Source organism: Trachypithecus francoisi, unplaced genomic scaffold, assembly GCF_009764315.1.
Source record: "Trachypithecus francoisi isolate TF-2019V2 unplaced genomic scaffold, Tfra_2.0 Lachesis_group3, whole genome shotgun sequence".
NCBI classification, from domain to species: Eukaryota; Metazoa; Chordata; class Mammalia; order Primates; family Cercopithecidae; genus Trachypithecus; species Trachypithecus francoisi.
Genome location: NW_022681468.1, coordinates 156,139,239 through 156,163,518, shown reverse-complemented (window position 1 = coordinate 156,163,518; position 24,280 = coordinate 156,139,239). Strand labels below are relative to the sequence as shown.

The following is a 24,280-nucleotide window of genomic DNA, read 5'->3' as shown; positions in this document are numbered from 1 at the left end:
CCTAGAGTCAGACTACCTGGGTTTTAGTCCTGTTTTAACCATTTATTAGTTATGTACCATCTTAGGCAAGTTACCTAACCTCCTATTTTCAGAATAATGCTGTGAGGATTAAATAATCCACTTACCACAATGTCTGTAAATCACTCTGTAAATGTTAGCTATTATCAAGTTATACACAAACATCACCTATGAGGCAAGTTGCCTTTGGTGTAAGAAACATGATTCGTGGTATCAGCAAACTTTAATATCAGTTTCTAAATTTGTTGTATGTTTCTGTATGTGCATATGTAGCACAGAGAAAAGCATGAAAGGATAAGGGTTATTTCTAAATAGTGGTATTACATTCCTTTTTTCTGTTTATTTTTCTATAAGGTTAAGATTGAATTGTTGTCTTTGGCTTTTCTTTATCAATTTTTAACAGTAAAAAATATTACATTTTAAATAAAAGAATGAGGTTTATTTTTTGTTTTTTGTTGAGATGGAGTCTCACTCTGTTGCCCAGGCTGGAGTGCAGTGGCATGATCTCGGCTCACTGCAACCTCTACCTCCCAGGTTCAAGAGATTTTCCTGCCTCAGCTTCTCTAGTAGCTGGGAGTACAGGCACATGCCACCACACCCACCTAAATTTTTTATTTTTAGTAGAGACAGGGTTTCACCATGTTAGCCAGGATGGTCTCAAACTCCTGACCTCAAGTAATCCACTCGCCACCTAGGCCTCCCAAAGTGCTGGGATTATAGGTGTGAGCCACCGCACCCAGCCAAGTTTCCTTTCTTGATACAAAAAGAGGAAATTATGCTAATAGGAACTGATAAATTAAAACTTCTTAAGCCTTGCAACATACTAATTCTTAACTTATGTAAAGGAATATGAAATAATTGTAAAATTATAAAATTCAGTGACCTAAACCATTCTAAGATAGAATTCTTGGTGGTATATACAGCTACATCATGGCATGTAGTACTTTCCTACCTAACTCCTGTTCAGACCCTTAAACTTCCCAACCTTTCCTGCTGTGAAATTCTCACCATCATCCCACAGTTTTAGTGGAAGAAAGAGACAAACAAGCAATTATAATACAATATGTCAAGCACTGAGATATCCCTGAGGATTTATCTAAGAGTTTAGGGAAAACAAACAAACAACAAAAAAACACTGTTCTTGGAGTTAAACTATGAAACAGTAGATAGTGGTTTGAAGCAAAGATATTTAGAGAGTCATTTTACAGAAAGTAACAGCCTCTAGTCCAGCAGGACTTGCTGAGTAATCTCAATGAGTGTTTCTCTACATTTTAATCAATGTGTAAAATTTATTTCCATAACTACTCTAAAAGTGTTCCCAAAAACTACTTCGCGCTAAGCAGATCATGTGACCCAGTGTACGGCAAGTGGAACTTATCACAAACAACAACAACAACAACAAAAACCCCACAGTTTAATGTTAAACCAGATTCAAAGAAAGATTACACAGTTCCATAAATGTGATATTCCTTTTTTAGATATATTTATTAAGAATTGGGAAGGGGGACTGGCAAGGGCAGCAAAGACTTGTAGTCAAAAAGTAACAAGGTAAATGGAATGTTAAACTGTACTTTTTATGAAGTATGAGAAACTATTATATGGGTACAGCAATGATACATTCTGTTGACCTTGCTAGTTTTGTTTTGCACTCATTTAATCCCATTTAATCTGATTGAAGGTTACCATTTTGAAAGAATGTGTCAATTAAATGGGGCATGGATTCTGGGGAGGAGGTGAACACTGGAAGAAGAGTAAAGAGCAACAGAGACAAATACAGGCAGTGCTACTCATGTACTGTCCCCATCAGGTTACCTGTATTGTCTACTACACTTGTTAGGTTTATTCCTACTAAGAAAATAGATCTACCGGCCAGGCGCAGTGGCTCATGCCTGTATTCCCAGCACTTTAGGAGGCCGAGGTGGGCAGATTACGAGGTCAGGGGTTTGAGACCAGTCTGGTCAACATGGTAAAATCCCGTTTCTACTAAAAATACAAAAATTAGCCTGGTGTGGTGGCGTGAGCCTGGAGTCACAGCTACTCTGGAGGCTGAGGCAGGAGAATCCCTTGAACCCGGGAGGTGGAGGTTGCAGTGAGCCTACACTGCACCACTGCACTCCAGCCTAGGTGACAGGGCAAGACTCCTGTTTCAAAAAAAGACAGAATATAGATTTACCAAATTAACAGAGCCTGACACTATTAAATATTCAAATCATAAAACTAAGTCCCCTCATCCTGATTCCACATGTGTCCAGAGTTGGCTCCTTCCCATGGGTTCTTGGTCTCGCTGACATCAAGAATGAAGCTGTGGATCTTCACGGTGTTACAGCTCTTAAAAATGGTTTGTCCAGACCGGGCGCGGTGGCTCAAGCCTGTAATCCCAGCACTTTGGGAGGCCGAGACGGGTGGATCACGAGGTCAGGAGATCGAGACCATCCTGGCTAACACGGTGAAACCCCGTCTCTACTAAAAAATACAAAAAACTAGGCGGGCGAGATGGCGGGCGCCTGTAGTCCCAGCTACTCGGGAGGCTGAGGCAGGAGAATGGCGTAAACCCGGGAGGCGGAGCTTGCAGTGAGCTGAGATCTGGCCACCGCACTCCAGCCTGGGCGACAGAGCGAGACTCCGTCTCAAAAAAAAAAAAAAAAAAAAAAAAGGTTTGTCCAGAGTTTCTTCCCTCAGGTTGGTTCATGGTCCAGAGTTTGTTCTTTCGGATGTGTCCAGAGTTTCTTCCTTCCAGTAGGTTCGTGGTCTGGCTGACTTCAAGAATGAAGTTGAAGGACCTTCATGACAAGTGTTATAGCTCTTAACAGTGGTGCGGACCCAAACAGTGAGCAGCAGCAAGATTTACTGTGAAGAGGGAAAGAACAAAGCTTCCACAGCGTGGAAGAGGACTGGAGTGGGTTGCAACTGGGGCTCAGTGGCCAGCTTTTATTCCCTTATTTGACTCTGCCCGTGTCCTGCTGATTGGTCCATTTTACAGAATGCTGATTGGTTCACTTTACAGAGTGCTGATTGATTTTTACAGAATCTTGATTGGTGCATTTACAATCCTCTAGCTAGACACAGAGTGCTGATTGGTGCATTTACAATCCTCTAGCTAGACAGAAAAGTTCTCCAAGTCCCCACACTACCCAGAAGCCCAGCTGGCTTCACCTCTTACGTACTCAGAACAACTCAAAGTTGTTATCTCAACGGTTTACTATTTCCTGAATGATGATTCATCACACCACTTTCTCTCTCTTTTTATTTTTTTGAGACAGAGTCTTCCTCTTTCTCCCAGGCTGGAGTGCAGTGGCACCATCTTGACTCACTCCAATCTCTGCCTCCGGGGTACAAGCTATTCTTCTGCCTCAGCCTCCTGAGTAGCTGGGATTACAGATGCGTGCCACCACGCCCGGCTAACTTTTTATATTTAAGTAAAGACAGGGTTTCACCATGTTGGCCAGAATGGTCTCGATCTCCTGACCTCGTGATCTGCCAGCCTCGGCCTCCCAAAGTGATGGGATTACAGGCTTGAGCCACTGTGCCTGGCCTCTTCCTCAGTTTTAATCAAGGCAACTGAGTTTACTACATTAGGGAACTTCGACTAATAGTGGGAAAATAGAGAACTAGGTAGATGTTTATCACCATCTATAGTTGCGGACCTACAGGTTTTTAAAAAAACATAACTATGCCTTATACTGGAAAGTAGGGAGAAAAAAGTAAGGTAGCAAAACACTATGTTACCACTTAGGTTAAAAAGTGTGTGTCTGCGAGGGACTACTTGTATATTCACTAAATATCTTTTGAAGGATACAAGAGAAACTGGGTACAAAGGTCACTTCTAGTGAGAGGATATGTGTGGCTGAGGGGTAAAGGGAGAAGACTTTTCCCTTTTGGGCCTTTTGAAGTTTGTATAATGTGCAAGTATGTTTTAACTTCATTATAATGTATTAGTAGTATTATATACACATTTTCTTTTTTTTTTTTTTTTTTTTTTTTTTTTTGAGGCGGAGTCTCGCTCTGTCGCCCGGACTGGAGTGCAGTGGCCGGATCTCAGCTCACTGCAAGCTCCGCCTCCCGGGTTTACGCCATTCTCCTGCCTCAGCCTCCCGAGTAGCTGGGACTACAGGCGCCCGCCACCTCGCCCGGCTAGTTTTTGTATTTTTAGTAGAGACGGGGTTTCACCATGTTAGCCAGGATGGTCTCGATCTCCTGACCCCGTGATCCGCCCGTCTCGGCCTCCCAAAGTACTGGGATTACAGGCTTGAGCCACCGCGCCCGGCCTATATACACATTTTCTTAAATGGCTATATAAACATCTGAATCTTTGGGAAGACTTAGGGCTTCTTACACCTAGAAGTAGATGATTATGATTATTCTAGCATGTTTTGGTGAATTCGCCAAATTCCAATTTACTTTCCCTGTTAGAATAACTCAATATTTTCTGGAAATATTCAACAGGGAGTAAAAAATACTCGATTCTGTTTTACCTGTCTTCTTGGCCTCAAAAATGGAAAAATATATACAACTGGCCCTCTGTATCTGTGGATTCAGCATCTGTGCATTCAACCAATTCCCAATCAAAACTGTTTAGACAAAAAATACATCTCTACTGAATACGTAGACTTATTTTTCTTGTCACTATTTCCCCAATAATACAACAACTATTTACATAGCATTGACATTGTACTAAATACTACAAATTTAGAAATTATTTAAGGTATATGGCAGGATGTGCAAAGGTTATGTGGAAATACTACACCACTTTATATCAGGGATTTGAGCATCCTAGGATTACGGTATCATTGGGAGGTCCTGGAACCGATCGCCCATAGAAAATGAGGGATGAATGTATACATACATAAAACACTGTCACTTTAAGGATCAGTTTTGACCCTTGTTTGCCTACTAAAGGTGTTTCTGATACTTTTAAAACCAAAAGACTCTCTGCATATGAGAGGATATACCAGTAAAATAGTATTCAACTCTCAAAACGACGAGCTAATATAAATTAATTCAAAAACTCTATCTTCATTATTTGGACTAATGTCATCACCCTACGACACTTGTGCCTCATTTCTACAGTACAAGAAGTCAGCAGGGTTAAGTATATCCTAAGCCTTGGAAAAAAGGGTAGATCATCCTTTAAGAATTAAAAAAATCAACAAAAATGATGCTAGACACATTCAAAATCCTTTTATAACAACGGTTCTTAAACCTTTCTTGTTCCAAAACTTGTGAGGATTATATCACATCCCTATCAGTTACAGTGGTTGGACACCACCATATCTCCTGGGCTGAAATCAGAACGTATATTAAGGTTTGAAAATGCCTCTTCTCCTAGGGAACACCTTCTTCTCCAACAGAAGAATCATACGCAGGCTCAAGAAAATACGACTCCTAAGTCCAAGACTTAACTATAACAAAAATTAACATATTAACTTTCATTGAAAAATAAAATATCGGCCAGGTGTGGTGGCTCAGGCGTGTAATCTCATCACTTTTGGAGGCCTAGGTGAGTGGATCGCCTGAGGTCAGGAGTTCAAGACCAGCCTGGCCAACATGGTGAAACCCCATCTCTACTAAAAATACAAAAAGTAGCTGGGCACCTGTAATCCCAGCCACTAGGGAGGCTGAGGCAGGAGAATCGCTTGAGCCCGGGAGGCGGAGGTTGCAGTAAGCCAAGATTGTATCATTACACTCCAGCCTGGGCAAAAGAGCAAGACTCTGTCTCAAAAAAAAAAGTAAATAAATAAAATAAAATCTCTCATCATATTGTTTCACGTAAACTCTGGATTCAAATTTCCAACTGCCTACTACTCAGCTCCACATGGATATCCGACAGTCATCTATTCTTGAACTTAACATACTAAAAATAGAACCCTTAATGTCCCCCCCCAATCTGCTCCTTCCAACAGTCTCTAACTCAGTAAACAGAACTATCCTCCTCCCAATTTCTCAAGCTTGAAATAAAGGATTCATCCTTGATTTCCTTTCTCCTTAATTACCTACATCCAATTTGTTGACTTTGCCTTTATAATATATTCCTAAGCTGTCCATTTCTTTCCACTTCCATTACCACCATTCTAGACCAAACCACCAACTGCTTTAGACTATAATAGTTTCCTAAATGCTCCAGCCACACTAGCCTTCTGTCCTTCAACATTTCAAACTTATTTTCATTTTGTGGCTGAGCCATTCTTTCTGCTTAAAATATTCCCCCCAAGCACTCACCACCCAATCAAGAATAACCCCACCCTCACTTACAATCATTCTCTATAGCAGTACCCTGTATTTTTCCCCCACCACATTTATCACCATCTGGAAATCAGTTTATGCACTTACTGCCTACGACCTCTCACTAGACTGCGAGCTCCATGAGAGCACGAACTATGTTCATTGTACCTAGAATAGATACATCTATTCTGGTATCTACTTTTTCTTTTTTTGAGATGGAGTCTTGCTCTGTCTCCAGGGTGGAGTGCAGTGGCACGATCTCAGCTCACTGCAACTAACTCAAGGACAGAAAACCAAACACTGCATGTTCTCACCCATAAGTAGGAGTTGAACATTGAGAACACATGGATACAGGGAGGGGAACATCACACACCGGGCCCTGCTGGCGGGTGGGGGGTTAGGGGAGGGACAGCATTAGGAGAAACACCTAATGTAGATGACGGGTTAATGGGTACAGCAAACCACCATGGCACGTGTATACCTATGTAACAAACATGCACATTCTGCACATGTACCCCAAAATTTAATTAAAAAAAAAAAAAGAGCCAGTGTGTGTGATTCACTCCCATTACCTTACCTCTAACTATCAACAGGTAACCAACAACAGGCCAGAAAGTTAAGACTCCCCTGTCCACATTGCTAAGCAAGGAAAACTAGGAGCACAGGCCCAGACAGTTCACATGTAACATGAACTGAGGAAAAATAAACCTCTGAAATAAGCCACTGAGATTTGGGTGCTGTTTGTTACTGCAAAATCACCTAGCCCATCCAGACTGATGAAGTGTTCAAGCAATGCGGTGGTCACAGAATGCTTCAGTCAGTCCCACTAAGTGGTTACTTGCAATGTAAACTGATGTCACTAGATACACATATTTAATTCCCTTCTGATTACAGTTGTCCCTCAGTAGCTGAGTACAACTGGTTCCAGGACCACCTCAGATACCAAAATTCGTGGATAATCATGTCCCCTAGTCAGCCTTCCGTATTCATGGCTTCCACACAGATAACCCATGGATGCTGAGGGTCGACTATATTACTGAGTTTCCAACAGGTCTGTTGACAAGGATCGAAAAAACTGTTCACATGGAGCTTTAAGGAATTCTTGTCTCTAATGCTATTTTTCACTAAATGAATAATTCACTCAAACAATGAATGCCACCGGTACAGGCTTCTAGAAAAACCATCTGCCAGACTTTCTTCAACTGGAAACATACTTTGTAGGCAAGAATAACTGCTTTTTGTTTCCTTATTTTCTATACCAACTATTCAATAATTAAGTAATTATTGAGTCCAGGCCACTCTAAGGGAAAAGAATAGAAAGGTAGGTTGGCTAAAATGCAGAAGTTGCTGAATGCTAGGTCAGGAATTTGGAGTTTATCTTGTAGACAAAATAGACTTACTGAGAAATTCTGTATATGAATTACATGTGAAAAAACTATTCTTGACAATTATTTATATGGCAGTTGTGGAACAGGAAGGTGAAGAGGGACAGTTTTGTTTTTTTTAAGACGGGGTCTCGCTCTGTTGCCAGGCTGGAGTGCAGTGGCGCAATCTCGGCTCACTGCAAGCTCTGCCTCCCGGGTTCAAGTGATTCCCCTGCCTCAGCCTCCTGAGTAGCTGGGACTACAGGCGCCCGCCACTACGCCCAACTAATTTTTTGTATTTTAGTAGAGACGGGGTTTCACCATGTTGGCCAGGATGGTCTCGTTCTCTCCACCTTGTGATCCGCCCACCTCAGCCTCCTAAAGTGCTGGGATTACAGGCATGAGCCACTGCGCCTGAAGACTGCCAGTTTTTAACTGCTGTGCCATGAATCCTCCATGGATGAAAGGCCAAATTTTAATCAATATATATAATTCATTTTTGCTACAACAGTAAATGTACTGTTATTAATTATATTAAGTGGCACAGGGAATGGCTAGGACATAGGATTTTGAAAGTAAGAGTAAAATGCATACTGAAATGTCAAGCTGGCACTTAAGTATGTGGTGATGGTCAAAATCTTACTCTGTGAGTAAGAGGGGCAGCCAGGGCAGTAATCGCTTAATAGTTCTGAAAGGCAATTAAGTGAACAACAGACGCTTTGCTACTGCTGGGAAGGTATTTTCATATTGTAGGAATTATGGGTTGTACTCTGGTTGGTTTGTATTTTTAATTCCTTCAAGATACTTGGAGCATCTGCGCAGTACTCCAACAAACTTCGTCTTTCCCCAGCAACCCATTCCTTCATTTCTTTTTTTTTTTTTTTATTATACTTTAAGTTCTAGGGTACATGTGCATAACATTTATATCATGTATAACTCCCCAATGCAATCCCTCCCTCCTCCCCCCTCCCCCTGATAGGCCCCAGTGTGTGATGTTCCCCTTCCCGAGTCCAAGTGATCTCATTGTTCAGTTCCCACCTATGAGTGAGAACATGCGGTGTTTGGTTTTCTCTTCTTGTGATAGTTTGCTAAGAATGATGGTTTCCAGCTGCATCCATGTCCCTACAAAGGACGCAAACTCATCCTTTCTGATGGCTGCATAGTATTCCATGGTGTATATGTGCCACATTTTCTTAATCCAGTCTGTCACAGATGGACATTTGGGTTGATTCCAAGTCTTTGCTATTGTGAATAGTGCCGCAATAAATATTAAGTACATGTTACAGACTAATTACTGTTCTACGCACTAGGGAAACATCAGTGGAAAAAACAAAAATCCCTGCTGTACTGAAGCTTATATTCTATTGGCCTTTAAATTCCATCCTAAGATTTCTTCCTCAACCCTATCATATAAGTAGCTTTTAAAAATGCCTTTAGAAGAAATAATCTATGATTAATCACAGTAAGATATAAAAGACTATCCAGAGGCCTCTTCCCCACAGGTCTCCCTCCTCCCCAAAGAACGCCCTCCAAAAGTAACTATTTTACAGATTCTCAGAGTTGTAAAGGACCTTGGAGATAATTTCAGATGATATTAAATGACTTGCCCAAGAACACTTAGTTACTAATAGGCTTAGTGTTGTGACTTACAGTAATAGTGCCTTCCCACGGTAACACCAAGCTGTGCATCTTAAGAGTGTGCTAGCGAGCAGAGGAGATGCTAGAATGAGAACCTCATGACTCATGCATAGGTGGTAGGCTTCTGGGTGACTTGCTCAAGGCAAAAAGAATTTCAGACAGTATATAAAACTGAAGGAAAGAGACGTGGTTACAGGAAGCCAAAAAGGGAGTCCTTTCAGAATACCTTTTCTCTCATTTCTACCCTCATGATGCCGCAAGAACAAGAATGGTAAATACAATGCAGAAGTCTCCAAAGTTAAGGGGTATTAAGCTGGTAGTGAAAAAAATACTTAGATGAGCAAGAAAGAGTAAACACAACATTTGAACCTGGCAAAGAAAAGTCAAATTACACTGGGCACAGTGGCTCATGCCTGTAATCCCAGCACTTTGGGAGGCCAAGGCAGGCAGATCACAAGGTCAAGAGATTGAGACCATCCTGCCCAACATGGTGAAACCCCGTCTGTACTAAAAACACAAAAATTAGCTGGGCATGGTGGCACACGCCTGTAGTCCCAGCTACTTGGGAGGCTGAGGCAGGAGAATTGCTTGAACCTGGGAGGCGGAGCTTGCAGTGAGCTGAGATTGTGCCACTGCACTCCAGCCTGGCGAAAGAGCGAGACTCCGTTTCAAAAAAAAAAAAAAAAAAAAAAGAATGGAACACATGCATGATGTGCCGAGTGAAAAAAAAATCTCACAGAGAGAAAAAGGCAAAATCCCAGTTTTATAAAAAGAAAAATAGTTATCAGCATAAAAAAAGACTTGAAAGAAATCATCACATTAAAATATTAACAGGCTGGGCACGGTGGCTCACGTCTGTAATCCCAGCACTTTGGGAGGCTGAGGTGGGCAGATCACCTGAGGTCAGGAGTTCGAGACCAGCCTGGCCAACATGGCCAAACCCCGCCTCTACTAAAAATACAAAAATTAGCTGGGCGTGGTGGTGCACACCTGTAGTCCCAGCTACTCGGGAGGCTGAGGCAGGAGAATCGCCTGAACCTGGGAGGCAGAGGTTGCAGTGAGCCGAGATCACTCCACTGCACTCCAGCGTGGGCAACAGAGCGAGACTCTGCGTCAAAACAAAACAAAAAACAGAAAAATCATTTTCATTGGCAAGTCTTTGAATATAGTGTTTCCTCACTAAAATTCCCCATCCACCCCCTTTTTTTTTTTTTTTTGAGTCAGAGTCTCGCTCTGTCACCCAGGCTGGAGTGCAGTGGTACGATCTTGGCTCACTGCAACCTCTACCTCCCAGTTTCAAGCGATTCTCATGCCTCAGCCACCTGAGTAACGGGATTACAAGTGCGTGCCACCACGCCCAGCTAATTTTTTATTTTTAGTAGAGATGAGGTTTTGCCATGTTGGCCAGGCTGGTCTTTAACTCCTGACCTCAAGTGATCTGTGCAGTTTGGTCTTGAACTCCTGACCTCAAGTGATCTGCCCGCCTCGGCCTCCCAAAGTGCTGGGATTACAGGCGTAAGCCACCGTGCCCGGCCCATCCACCCTTATTTACTGTATATTTACAGACAGGGTCTTGGTCTGTTGCTGCATTGAAGTGCAGTGGCGCAATCTCGGCTCACTGTGGCCTTGACCTCATGGGCTTAGGCGATCCTCCCACCCCAGCCTCCCAAGTAGCTGGGACTACAGGCACGTGCCTCCATGCCTCGCAAAATATTTTAAATTCTCTGTAGAGATGTGGTCTCGCTATGTTGCCTAGGTTGCTCTCGAACTCCTGGCTTCCAGGGATCCTCCTGTCTTGGCCTCCCAAAGTGCCTGGATTACTAACTGTGCCTAGTCCCACCATCCACCCTTCTATTCAGTGCCCTACATAAATCCTCCAATTGTTGGTTCTTTGCAGAAGCTTTACCCAGTTCAGTTCTGCATTCATCCACTGTACTAATGAAGAATGTCATACATATTTTTTGTTTTTAATCTCATAATCCAAACTAGATTAATCCCCCTAAGGCTGGTTGCCCTGGCACATTTCTTATTTTATTAAGTTTTATTATTTTTTATTTCAATAGGTTTTTGGGGAACAGGTGGTGTTTGGTTACACGGATCAGTTCTTCAGTGGTGATTTCTGAGATTCTGGTGCGCCCATTACCCGAGCAGTGAACAATGTAACTAATGTGTAGTCTTTTATCCCTCATCTCCCTCCCACTCTCTACCAAGTTCCCGAAGTCCATAGTGTCATTCTTGCGGCACATTTCTTTTGTATAGTCAATTGGGTCTACCACCCTGTTGGGCATACAGGCAATCAAAAGCTTTGTAACTGATGAACATTTAAAGGCTCTGCTATAAATAAGTGTAAACTGCTGATTTCTTACCAAGTGATTTTGCTTTTGAACTTTATTCCTTGTCAAGGAGATATTAGTTTAAGTATAACCATTTCAAGTACAGAATAACCACTCAATAAGTTTTAGGGATGAAAACACTTAACATATAATTTTTTATTTTAAAGTAATACATAAGTTGCTAAGACTAACACTTTCAAAACTTTCAGGAAAGGACATAAAGGAATTCAAAATATAAATTATAACACACACATAAAGCTTATGAACTCCATTTATCTTAAAATAGTCAGTGGATTTTTTTGTTCAGACACAAACCTTAAGTATAATCATCAAGAGCAGAAAACTTGAATGAATGGTGTGTGAATGAATGTATGTGTACACAAAAGCACACTCAGGTCTCCGAAGTTGAAGTAAATGAAATGAAAGGGCTTTGTAAACTAAAAAGAGCTACAGATAAAGGAAGTAGTAGAGCAGCAGAGTTAAAAGCGTGGAGCCAGCCTGCTTGGGTGTTAATTATATTAGCTATGTAACCCCGCACGGTACAAGTTACAATACTAAAATTCCCTGTGCCTTAGTTTCTTCACTGTCAAAATGGGTATCAGTATCTGTCCCAAAGCAAAGCTCTTAATACGCCTAGGGCATAGAAAGCACAAAATAAATATTGTCCATCCTTATTATCACACTGGCTAATATTATTAGTGGCTAATATTAGTTATTGGCCAAGTAAAAGCCTCAATGGATGATGTTTCAATTCAAGTCTGAAGCTGGCTATCCAAACAAACTCCAAAAAACCAGCAGATTTAAGCTATTAGGTGGACTAGTTTCTAAAAATTCTCGCGAGTGCTGAACTGATGATTATTACAGAACTAATTTCTCTTATAATTCTTTTTAATCAGCAAAGAAACTGACATAGGTACCTCTGTTTTCAAGAAACTTTAAAAGCCACAAAAGAAAAAAACTCTTTGTTATCTCCAAACTTAAGCAATTTAAGAGCGTAGTAAAAGCCTAGATACTGTTACAGACCAACTTTTCAGAAAATACAATAAGGTTTTTAAAGTTGCAACCGACAATTCTTATGCATAACGTCAAGTTTTTGTCCTGCGAAACAAAAGCTCATCTGTCAGGAATCCGAGGACCCGTCGGAAAATAAGGAAATGCCTGGGCCGGGCCTAGGCGCTCTGCGGAAAACCTGTCCTCAGAACAGCTCGCCCCACACTCGTTCTGTCCTTCCCCTTACCCGGGTGCAGCTGTCGACTCCACCCGAAGATAAATAAGTGACAACAGGTTCCGTCCACGCCTCTCCCGGCCCAGACCCCCGGAGCCCCCCAGCGCCCGCCGCCGGACCCTCCCCGCCGCGGCCAGCAGAGGGGCTCAGCCCCGCCCTCGCCACCCCGGCCCGCGACCCTGCAGCGCTGCCGCGAGCCTGGCCGAGCTGAGGCCGCCGCGGGGCCTGCAGGTGGGCCCAGGGCGCGGCCAAATCCGGCTGGAGAAGCCCTGCCAGGGCAAGGCAGCTGCGGGCGCGGGGCTCGCACCAGCTCGGCAGTCACTTACCGGCGCCTCATGGTACCGCGGCGCCTTAGCCCAGGCTCGGCGCTGACGATCCGCGCCTGGCAGCCTAGAGCGTCCTTCGGCTTCTGGGCCGAGTCCCACTCAGGGCCATTCAAACGCGGCCGCGCGCGCGGCCCGCCGGGATAGCTTGCGCTGTGGGCGTCTCGCGGGCTCCGCCCAACGTTGGCTCCGCCCCTCTGGGGATCGCGAATCGCCGGAGGGGAAAAGGACGTGTGGCCACAGCGCCCCCTGGTGGCCAGAGCTACGCACGGCAGGCTTGCTATGGCGCGAGAAGTAATACTGCGATAGGAACTGAGGGTGGGTAAAGGTCAACGAATGACCGACCCTGCGCTAGGGACAACCTAATGTGGGAGACCGTGCCTTAGCGGTGTACCACGAGGTGCAAACAATTTCCTATAAAGTTATGGTTCCGGGAGAAATTTATTCATTCACATCTATTTAAATACACTAAGGGTCTGGCACAGTGGCTTACACTTGTAATCCCAGCACTTTGGGAGGCCGAAGCAAGAGGTTCACTTGAGCCCAGGAATTCAAGACCAGCCTGGACGACATGGGGCAACTCCTCCCCATCCCCCACCTCTGCCTCCGTCTCTATAAAAATAAAAATGATACTAATAAACACACTAAGGCATAGTTTCTAAAAGCATGGATTGTGTAACTGTGTGATCTTGAGCAAGCCACAAAAACTCTTAGGTGCTCTGCTTTCCCCTTCTGTACAATGGGGATAATAACAATAGTATCTGCCTCTTAGTGTTGTGAGGATTAAATGAATTAATATATATAAAATGCTTAGAGGAGTGCCCGGCATTTGGTAAGCACTACATATTTGTTAGTCATCATTTTTTTAGTTCTTATTATGTGCCAAACTTTGTGCTCGACTCTTAAGAATACAAGAAATGTACATGATGCAGAACCTGTCCTCGGGAAGCCGGTTTGGTCTTGTTGGGATGGGGAACCCTAGATTATGAGGTTAGGGTTGGGTGTGTAGATGAGGAACTTTTAATTACTGACGGCAATTCTCTTCATTAGAAGCAGGCTGCTCACCTTCATAGATAAGCCACTGGTCAAGGTTAGCCAAGCTGTGACAGGAGCAAGTTTGTCTATGGTAGTTCTCTCGCCCCTTGCAGAAACCAGTCAAGCAGCGCATTTGATGGAACACTTCCTCACCACAAGACTACATCCTTGGCTTGCTTTTTCAGGCACTCATTTGGAACCCTACAAGGCTTGCCTAGGGAGCAGGCTGCTTAAGTTTGGTTTAACAATCTTTTTGAAGGCCCGCCCTGTGCCAGGCAAATTGTGCCTGGTGCTGGAAATCGCCCGAAGCAGCTTACAATGGCTTGGAAAAACAGGAAAAGAGATCATTCCTATACACTGCCGTGATAAAAGGTATCTCCTAAATGCCGTGGGAGTTCCGAGCAATGGAAGGCCTGTCAGATAAACTGATCAGAACTAAGATGTCATCAGGTTGTTAAAACTTTATGTATTTTTCCTCCCTAGTAACAGAGCCCTTAAAAAAAAAAATGGTGAAAATTGAGGCAGGACTTTAGGGCAGTGGGAAAATAGTTTGAGGATATTTTGCATAAGCAACACCTTTCAGAGCTTCTCGATTGTACCAAAAGCATAAGCAGGCACATACATGCCTATGTGTAGGGCCACATCTGTTAACAGGTGGTACTGTCGAGAGAGTCCAGCTAGGCGAGTAAAGGAAGCTGGAGCCCTAGGTTCCATGGATGTACAATGAAGAATATTTCCTGAATATGACTTCCATTACGTAGGTGTGTTGTTTTAAAGAAAATAAAAATTCAACACACATGGGTGAAGTCACTTGCTCTCAAGTCGTTTCTTCATCATCATAAACAGGAATTTCTTGATGACCCGCTATGCAGAAGGCACTGTGCTGGCCTCTCGTCAGAAGAATAGATAAAAAGAGCGTACTAGAAGATCCTCATCCTCGAGGGAGGCTAAATGAAGAGGTAAGACAAGTAATGGCATCCTGGAACTCAGGCAATCTGCTGTGTTAACACAGAAGAATCTCAGCTAGTGCAAGGCCTCCAGCTGCTGGAGGCCGGAGAAGAACCTTGATATTCTCATTCCTGGAGCTTGTTAGGGCACAGGATCTCAGGCAGGTTAATCTCCAGAGCCAAGTTATAAAGTTTCTATCAGTGATGGGCAGCCCAGGCCCCCACCTCTCATAATTTCACATAAAAATAAGGAAAACTGCCTTTGCATTGCTACTTTTGGAATATATACAAATACCGTCATTTTAGTGATGAAAACGCAAGGCAACTTTCTTCATTGATACTTTTGCTATCAATAACGTTGAATTTTTCCCCTTTGGGGCTCAATAAAATTTGAATTCTTACTAAAAAAAGGTACAGCCCATACATTAAAAAAATCCCTACATCAGTGCTTGTGTACAAAAAGGTGGTTCACTGATAGCCTTCGCAGTGGGCAGTCTCCAAGGGAGTCTACTCCTCTGGCCATTCCTTCATTCCTTCCGAGAGAACAGGCAGCTAAGCTAGCCTTCCAGCCTCACATCCCCCTCTCTATGGGGTGCAGAATCATTCAAGGACAGTGTGTAGAGTGACCCACACGAGAAAAGAGCTGCCATGCAGTCCTGTGTACACTGCTTGATGGCAAGCAGGGGAGGGATGGTGGAGCTGGGCCTGATGAGCTGGAGAGGATTTTGACAGACAGGGTGTTCCAGACAGAGAGGGGGAAATGCAAAGTAAGTTATAGTACTGCAGTCTATTCTGATTTGAGTGGAGGGAAAAGCGCTTGGAAGAGTCACAAGAGTGAAGATTGAAAAGGTATGTAAGGTACCTGATAGGTTGCGAAGCCCTGGAATTATCAAGCAAAGTGTTTGAGGTGCAAGGAGACAGCAAAGACAGTTGAGCAGGGGAATGACTAAGTCAGTTCTTTAGAAGGATTGATCTGTTTGGGAGGCCAAGGTGAAAGGATCCCTTAAGGCCAGGAGTTTGAGACCAGCCTGGGCAACACTGCAACACCTCATCTCTACAAAAAAATTTAAAAAATAGTCGGGCATGGTGGCGCATTATCTGTAGTCCTAGCTACTCGGGAGGCTGAGGTGGGAGGATCACTTGAGCCAAGGAGCTCAAGATTATAGTAAGCTATGATTATGCCACTGTACTCCAGCAAGAGAGCGAGACCCTGTCTCTTAAAAACATTCTCTTAAAAACAAACAAACAAACAAACAAACAAAAACAAGAAGAAGAAGAAAAAGAAGAAGAAGGGTTGATTTGTCACCAGGACGCTGGATGGCTAGGAGTAGGGAGGAAAGACTGATGGCAAGAACATTAGGTATAAAAGTGTAGTTCAGTCCGGGGTCCTAGGAGCCGTATCATTTACTGCGTTGTATGTCATTCTCATCGACTGAGACCGATGCTGATCCTGACAGAGGACAATGCCTGAAGGGACCTAAAAGACAGCAACAGCTCATCCATTCCATACTGCAGCCTCAGCACCTTTGGAAAATTCTAGGCAGGTGACTTTGGCAGTCAAAGTGAGAAGTCAGTCCCTTTTTTTCTGCTCCTCCCTTCCCTACCTTCCTTTGCAGGCTGTGGAAGGAAGTAATGGCAGTAGGAAACATTTCAGATAAGGCAGTAGCAGTGGAAATGAATACGTCTCACTCCCAGTTTACAAGATGCATGATTGTTTCAAACACCACCATATACTGATGCCCTGCTTGGTGGCAGAAGCAGTAAGCAATCCCCTCCCCCAAACAAAACAAAACGAAACCCCTGGTAGTGTTTTTTGGGGGGTGAAGGGTGGGTGGTAGGGAGGTGCTGAGTGACAGGGGATCCTATTTTTAAGATAGCTTGGTTCTGATACATCTACGGCCCTCTATTACAACTCAACAACTGAGAAGCAGGTGACCCAGAAACATTTATGACTATGATAATGTTTGATATTTATAGACTTTCAAATCTGAATCTCAAGAAACCATCTCTCTCCTCCAGCAAGCACATTTCCTGCAATTAGCTATACTGTCACCAGGTGGAACGTGGTGGGGGCAGCACGTTAGACTAGCCTTGGAGCAAGGCTCATCTCTATCTAGAGCCTAGATTGCTGCCTTTGGGCCCTTTCTACACCGGTTTTTACCTTCATGTGCAATGGGGATAATAACACTGTCCTCTCACGGGCTGATGGGAAATGGTATAACCTATATACAACATATACAACAATGCCTGGAGCAGTGATTGTGTCTCTCTCTGAAAAACACCCCACACCCCTCATTAACCCGTTTAGTGATTTTTCCAAGATAGAGAAGAACACAGTACGGTTGACTGCTGCCTTGGAAAAGGAAAGTCCTGGAATTAGACTACCTGGGGGTCAGGGTGCGGGTGGGGGTGAAGTGTCAACGTTGGGGGTGGGGTCAGGAGGCGAGGAACAGGCTCACTGTGATGCTGATGGCCTGGTAAACATAACAGGGTACCTGAAAAGTCTGATCATATGCAAAACAAATCCAATTATGTATGCAGTTGCTGGTGGAGGTGGTGGGGGGCGGGGAGGTGTTCAGTACAACTGGGACCCCATAACGGGTGAAGTACAGACAAGTTCCTGGGGAGCAGGCATTCAGGAAATGAAATGCGCTAGCAGTTAGCCAGGGCAACCATCATCAGAAGCAGAAAGTCCTTGGGAAGAGGACTTAAAAGAGCAAAGCAGGTCCCTAGCCTCAAGAGATAGGAGCACTAGAAAGATTACTAAGACACTTCTGGGAGCCAGATACAAAGGCAGAACTGCTCTTGCAGTAACACAATTGAGCCTGAACCTAAACTGGCTTGAGTGACTTCCCCAACTTAGCTCTGTGTTCTCAGAACATCAGTTCTAAGAGATGTTGACAGGTTCAACAAAGAAGAAGAGAAAAAGAGGAAAGTGGTTTCCTTGGCCACAGAAGTTTGGTAACTGCTGAAGTAAACAAATAGTTCTTTACTGGAGCACTTCTCCGTCTTTAAAAACCTAACATTTATTGACAATTTTTAAAGAGAGATACATGCAGTGTTTTCCAAACTTATCTGAATGCTTAATCCTTTAAATGGGAGAATACAAATATTATTAAGAATTATTCTTATCTAAGAAGAGTGTCAGGACTAGTCCAGGTCCTGGGGAATAGGGTATGGCTCCAGCAGCACGCTGGGAGGACAGGAGTGAGGAAGCTGGATTAGGCATGGTGTCTCATGGTCAGAGCTGGATGAAAGCAACAGGCCTGAAAATCTGGCAAAGCTATAAGAAACATTTTTAAAAATTGAAATAAAAATGTACTCATCCTTTTTCCTGTGCCTTTTCTAAAAAGTAAAAATATGGCTCTTCATGAAATAGCATGTTATTAAACAGTACACAGTATTAAATAAGTCTAAATATTAATTTTTAAAGTCTGGAAACATCTAAATCAAAATGCTAATGAAAGTTTGTTTTTTTGGCATGATAGGATTTGTTGGTTATCATCTTTTTTGCCTATTTGTATTTCTCATTTATATAATAAATGTATTGCTTTTAAATCAAAGATACTTTTAAAAATCACTTTATTAAAGAAACCAATCATAGCAATTAGGAAATGAAGTAAAACTTTTTGTGTAAATGTTTTAAAGTCTAGGATTTAATTCTGCAACTATGGCAATATTATTTTACTTGCTATTATTGTTATCATTTTCTCCTTAAGCTAACCCTTAATACATCTGAATGGACTCTCTTTTAGAAAGAGATGTATTTGTTTCTAAGGGTCGCTGTGACTAAGTACCACAAACTGAATAGCTTAAACCAACAGAAGTATATTATCTCACAGTTCTGGAGGCTAGAAGTCCAAAATGCAGCCTCCGGAACAGGACCATGCGCCCTCTGAAGGCTCCAGGAAATAATCCTTTACCTCCTCTTCCGAGCTTCCTTGGCTTATAGCTGCATCATTCCAGTCTGTCTCCATTCATCACATGGCCTTCTTCCCTATGTGTCTGTGTGACCTCTCTTCATATAAGGATGCTATAGTCATCAGATTTAGGACTCACTGTAGTCCAGTATGACCTCATCTTAACAAATGTATCAGCAAAGACCTTAATTCCAAAGATCAGATTTGAGACTCTGGGTGGATATGAATTTTGGGGTGGAAATTACTCAATTCACTGAAAGACTCTAGAAATAATTTAATCAGGAAACCCTTAGAACTGTAAATTAGTACATTTTAGAGAGCCTATTTGAACCCATCAACATTTTAACTGTATAAACTGCGGGAAGCAATCCTAATTGTATCACTGTCCTACAGAAATGTGTTGACAAGTACCTAAGGATGTTCACAGCAACATTTTTTGTAAGAGTGAAAAATGGGAACAACTTGAATGTCTATCAATTTGGATCTAATTAAATGATCTCACATCTATATTCTGCAGCCTTGGAAAAGAATAAGGGAGATCTGCATGATAGACATGGAAGATATCCAAAATAGATTAAGTAAAAAAAGCAAGTCAATAGACAGTGTTTAGTTCATTCCTGTTTACATAATGAACAAATTAAACAACTCTACATTTATGTACATGTTTTAAGGAATGGCTTTACTGATCTTTCAACTACTAAAAGATACCTATTGTTCTCCAACTCTTCTGAATTTCATTTCATCCTTGTATTATTCTGCTTGGGTTGCCATAACAAAATACTGGGTGCTTTAAACCAGTGGTCCCGAACATTTTTGGCACCAAGGACCAATTTTATGTGAGTTGGGCAGGGAGGGTGGTTTCAGGATGAAACTGTTTCATCTCAGATCATCAGGCATTAAGACATAAAGAATACACAACCTAGACTCCTTGCATGCTCAGTTCATAATAGGGTTTGAGCTCCTAAGGAATCTAATGCCCCCCCTTGATCTCATGGGAGGCAGAGTTCAGGCAGTAACGCTCCTTGGCTTTGGCAGAGAGCTCTCGGGTGCCTTAGAAGGGCAATACTATCATGAGACATCCCCCCTCATTACCTCATTTAACTCTAATGACTTCCCAAAGGCTCTAGCTCTAAACACCATCCCGTAGAGGATTAGGATCATCCCATATGATTTCTGGAAGGATACACTCAATCAGTTCATAACAATCCTCCTTTAAAAGACTCAGGTTATGGCCGGGTGTGGTGGCTCACATCTGTAATCCCAGCACTTTGGGAGGCCGAGGTGGGCAGATCACCTGAGGTCAGGAGTTTGAGACCAGCCTGGCCAACATGGTGAAACCCTGTCTCTACTAAAAATACAAAAAATTAGCCAGGCATGTGGCAATGCCTATAATCCCAGCTACTCAGGAGGCTGAGGCAGGAGAATGGCTTGAACCTGGGAGGCGGAGGTTGCAGTGAGCCAAGATCCTGCCACTGCACTCCAGCCTGGGCAACAAGAGCAAAACTCCATCTCAGAAAAAAAAAAAAACAAAGACTCAGGTTATAAAACAATGCTTTACATCTGAACTGATTGAAGCCTTTTAAAATCAGCACATAGGAAAAAATGCCCCAAAGAACCTTTACTGGTGGTTCAGTTACTTGATGTACAGACAGTATAGCCCACTTTCAGGAGAGCTGAAATTAATCACCAGAAAGAATCCAGAGTAACCAAGCTTGGAGAGAGACCTGTTAGGCCATTAGTAATGCATCATTATGACTCATGCTATGGTTGTCATTCTTATCCATTAATGAGATCTGTGGGAAAGGCAGCCCTTCCAACTTCCTAACTAAGTGCTGGAGGGAAGCGGCTATAATGGGAACTTGTTAAAATGTGAACTGGACAATAGGCCTCCTGAAATGAAGGAAAGGTAACTGCTAAGGAAGAATGGTATTACCATACTACTAGTTCATGTTGCTGCTGACAAGGGCATTTCATAACACTGCAGAGCCATGAAATAGAAATCGAAAAAAAAAAAAAGATAATCTGTGTAGAAATGATGTGGTACCCCAACAGTAACTAGCAAGGTAAGATCTTACACAAAATGTTTTTTCACTAAAGGGGTTTGAAATGCAAACAGTCAAGATGGATTAAAAAAAAGTGTCTTCTTTAGACCACACAACTGATACAGAGTAAATTGTGTCACGAATGAAATAGTTTTCAGTTGGTCTTGTTTAGAAGGTAATGATAGGTAATGATAGTAGAGTTAAAATAAGAAAATAACTGGGATTTGCAATGGAAGCCGATTTTTTTTTTGAAGCTGCAAAGAATCTTAGGAGCTTTTAGAGAACACTAGGCAAACTGGTTGTCCCAGGAAGGATGGCCAAATAGAATTATTATATAGACATTGTGAAATGGTATAGGCCAAAACCTTAAGACATATCTATAAAAGCTCCACCACCCCCGTCCCGCACCAACAGGGATCCATTCTTGCAAACCTGGTTGTTTGAATAGAAAATTTTCTTGTTAAGTTTCAATCCAAATACAACTGTTCAGAGACGAATGGCATGAAATAGCTTCTTGGGTCTTAGGAAGAGGTAAAGGATGAAATACAAAAACACAACAACTGTGCAGGTGGCACAAATTCTACAAAGTCAAACAAGGTAACTTATATGAGTTATGGAATTGTGGTTTGCCTTTTTATACTTTCTTTAATTAAAATTATATTTGCTCAAAGGCACAAAGTAAGGAAAATTTTAATATTTTATTATTTTTATTTTTATTTTTTGAGACAGAGTCTCGCTCTGTCGCCCAGGCTGGAGTGCAGTGGCGCGATCTCGGCTCACTGCAAGCTCTGCCTCCCGGGTTCACGCCATTCTCCTGCCTCAGCGTCCCGAGTAGCTGGGACTACAGGCGCCCCCCACCACGTCCAGCTAATTTTTATTTTTTTTATAAAGTACAGGCAGGGTTTCACTGTGTTAGCCAGGATGGTCTCGATCTCCTGACCTCGTGATCCGCCCACCTTGGCCTCAGCCTCCCAAAGTGCTGGGATTACAGGCGTGAGCCACCGCGCCCAGCAATATTTATTTTATTACATCAATATTCCATCATTTTCCAATTCAGATTTAGTCCAGTGGGATGCATACAACAAGGTTCTTAAAATCCGATTGTCTGCTTAGATTATGTTGTGTAAATTCAAACCTTGTTATTTTAGAGCAACAAAATGCTTTAGATCAGCTGTTCTCAATCCTCGCTACACAGCACAATCACCTTGAGAGCCGTAAGAAATACTGATGCCCAGGCTGAGAGAGAGAGAGACAGAGAGACGGAGTTTCGCTCTTGTTGCCTAGACTGGAGTGCAATGGCATGATCTCAGCTCACTGCAACCTCTGCCTCCCGGGTTCAAGTGATTCTTCTCCCTCAGCCTCCCGAGTAGCTGGGATTACAGGCATGTGCCACCACACCTGGCTAATTTTGTACTTTTAGTAGAGACGGACTTTCTCCATGCTGGTCAGGCTGGTCTTGAACTCCTGACCTCAGGTGATCCGCCTGCCTCGGCCTCCCAAAGTGCTGGGATTACAGGCATGAGCCACCGTGCCCGGCAGGCATCAATATTTTTAAGAGCTCTCAAGTTGATGCTCATGTGTATTCATAACAGAAAACCATTACACTTCTATGTTTACAATTATGTCATGTTACAATTAATAATATTTATGTGTTTCTAACTACAAAAGTAGTACTTGCACAATGCAGAGACCTAGGAAAACTATAGGAAGGCACGATTTTAAATTATCTGAAATACCATTACTCCTTTACGTGTCTCTTACTTGAGTCTTTTTTTCCGGGTGTATATGCATGGAAAGTATAGTATGCATTATATGTTTTTTTTTAAAAACAAGTATGATACATTTTAGAACTAGAAGGCACCCTTAGAAATAATCTAGTATAAATCCCTTATTTTATAAATGAAGAAATTAAAGTCAAGAGAGTCCCTAATTTAAAGTGAATCATGTAGTTCATTTGGAGTCAGGATTAGAATCCAGGTTTCTCAGGCTACAGTGCAGTGGCACGATCTCGGCTCACTGCAGCCTTGACCTTCTGGGCTCCAGTGATCCTCCCACCTAAGCCTCCCAAGTAGCTGGGACTACAGATACAAGCCACCTCCCCTGCCTAATTTTTATATTTTTTATAGAGACGGGGTTTCACCATGTTGCCCAGGCTGGTCTCAAACTCCCGGCCTCAAGTGATATGCCCACCTTAGCCATCCAAAGCACAAGGATTACAAGTGTGAGCCACCATACCAGGCCTGGAAAATCTTACACTAGTTTTCTTTTCCTTGCAAAACAAAATTTGTGCAAAAACTTTAAAACTTTAATTTCAACTTGAAGCTCCATTTCCATAAATAACCTATTATTTTTAATGATCTTCTAATATTTTAAAAAATAACAACAAAGCTTTATCGGGAAAATTTCATCTTTCCCCTGAAGAATTCTAGCATGCAGATACAGCAGCTGCCCTCACTGTACGCTGTAGAACACTGATTCTATTGGATGTTAACAAATGTACTAAGGAAAAAAACCCAAAAAACTGGTTCCTTACTCAAGTAGATTGGGAAACAAGATTAAAGGAGATTTTTTTGGCCGGGCGCGGTGGCTCAAGCCTGTAATCCCAGCACTTTGGGAGGCCGAGACGGGCGGATCACGAGGTCAGGAGATCGAGACCATCCTGGCTAACACGGTGAAACCCCGTCTCTACTAAAAAATACAAAAAACTAGCCGGGCGAGGTGGCGGGCGCCTGTGGTCCCAGCTACTTGGGAGGCTGAGGCAGGAGAATGGCGTAAATCTGGGAGGCGGAGCTTGCAGTGAGCTGAGATCCGGCCACTGCACTCCAGCCTGGGCGACAGAGTGAGACTCCGTCTGAAAATAAAATAAAATAAAATAAAGGAGATTTTTTACCGAACCATTTCTTGTTGTTTCCATGTTATACTGACAGCACTAAGATTCTCTTGGGTGTGTGTGCAGAATATAATATGTAGAATTTCCCAAATTTATCTAATCTTGGAACCATCCTCAGCCTAGTCCTGATGTATTCATTTTTTGGAACAGAGTTTCACAAATAATACTATGAGGATTCCTAGGATAAAGAAATAAATGATCCAGAGTACCCCACTGAGGCCAAAGCAACTTTTTATTTTATTTTTTTTGAGACAGAGTCTTGCTCTGTCCCCCAGGCTAGAGTGCAGTGGCACAATCTTGGCTCGCGGCAACCTCTGCCTCCTGGG

The 24,280-nt window shown here is 42.8% G+C and overlaps 1 protein-coding gene across 3 annotated transcripts in view; it reads right to left on the bottom strand.

Annotated features, from left to right (window-relative positions):
- Positions 1-13,275, bottom strand: part of KATNBL1 (katanin regulatory subunit B1 like 1) — a 70,478-nt gene extending 57,203 nt beyond the window's left edge. For all 3 annotated transcript variants that reach the window (XM_033190682.1, XM_033190681.1, XM_033190684.1), the window contains exon 1: positions 13,124-13,275. The gene's annotated coding sequence lies outside the window, so the exon portion shown is untranslated. The remainder of the gene's footprint in view (positions 1-13,123) is intronic.
- Between the last annotated feature and the right edge of the window lie 11,005 nt (positions 13,276-24,280).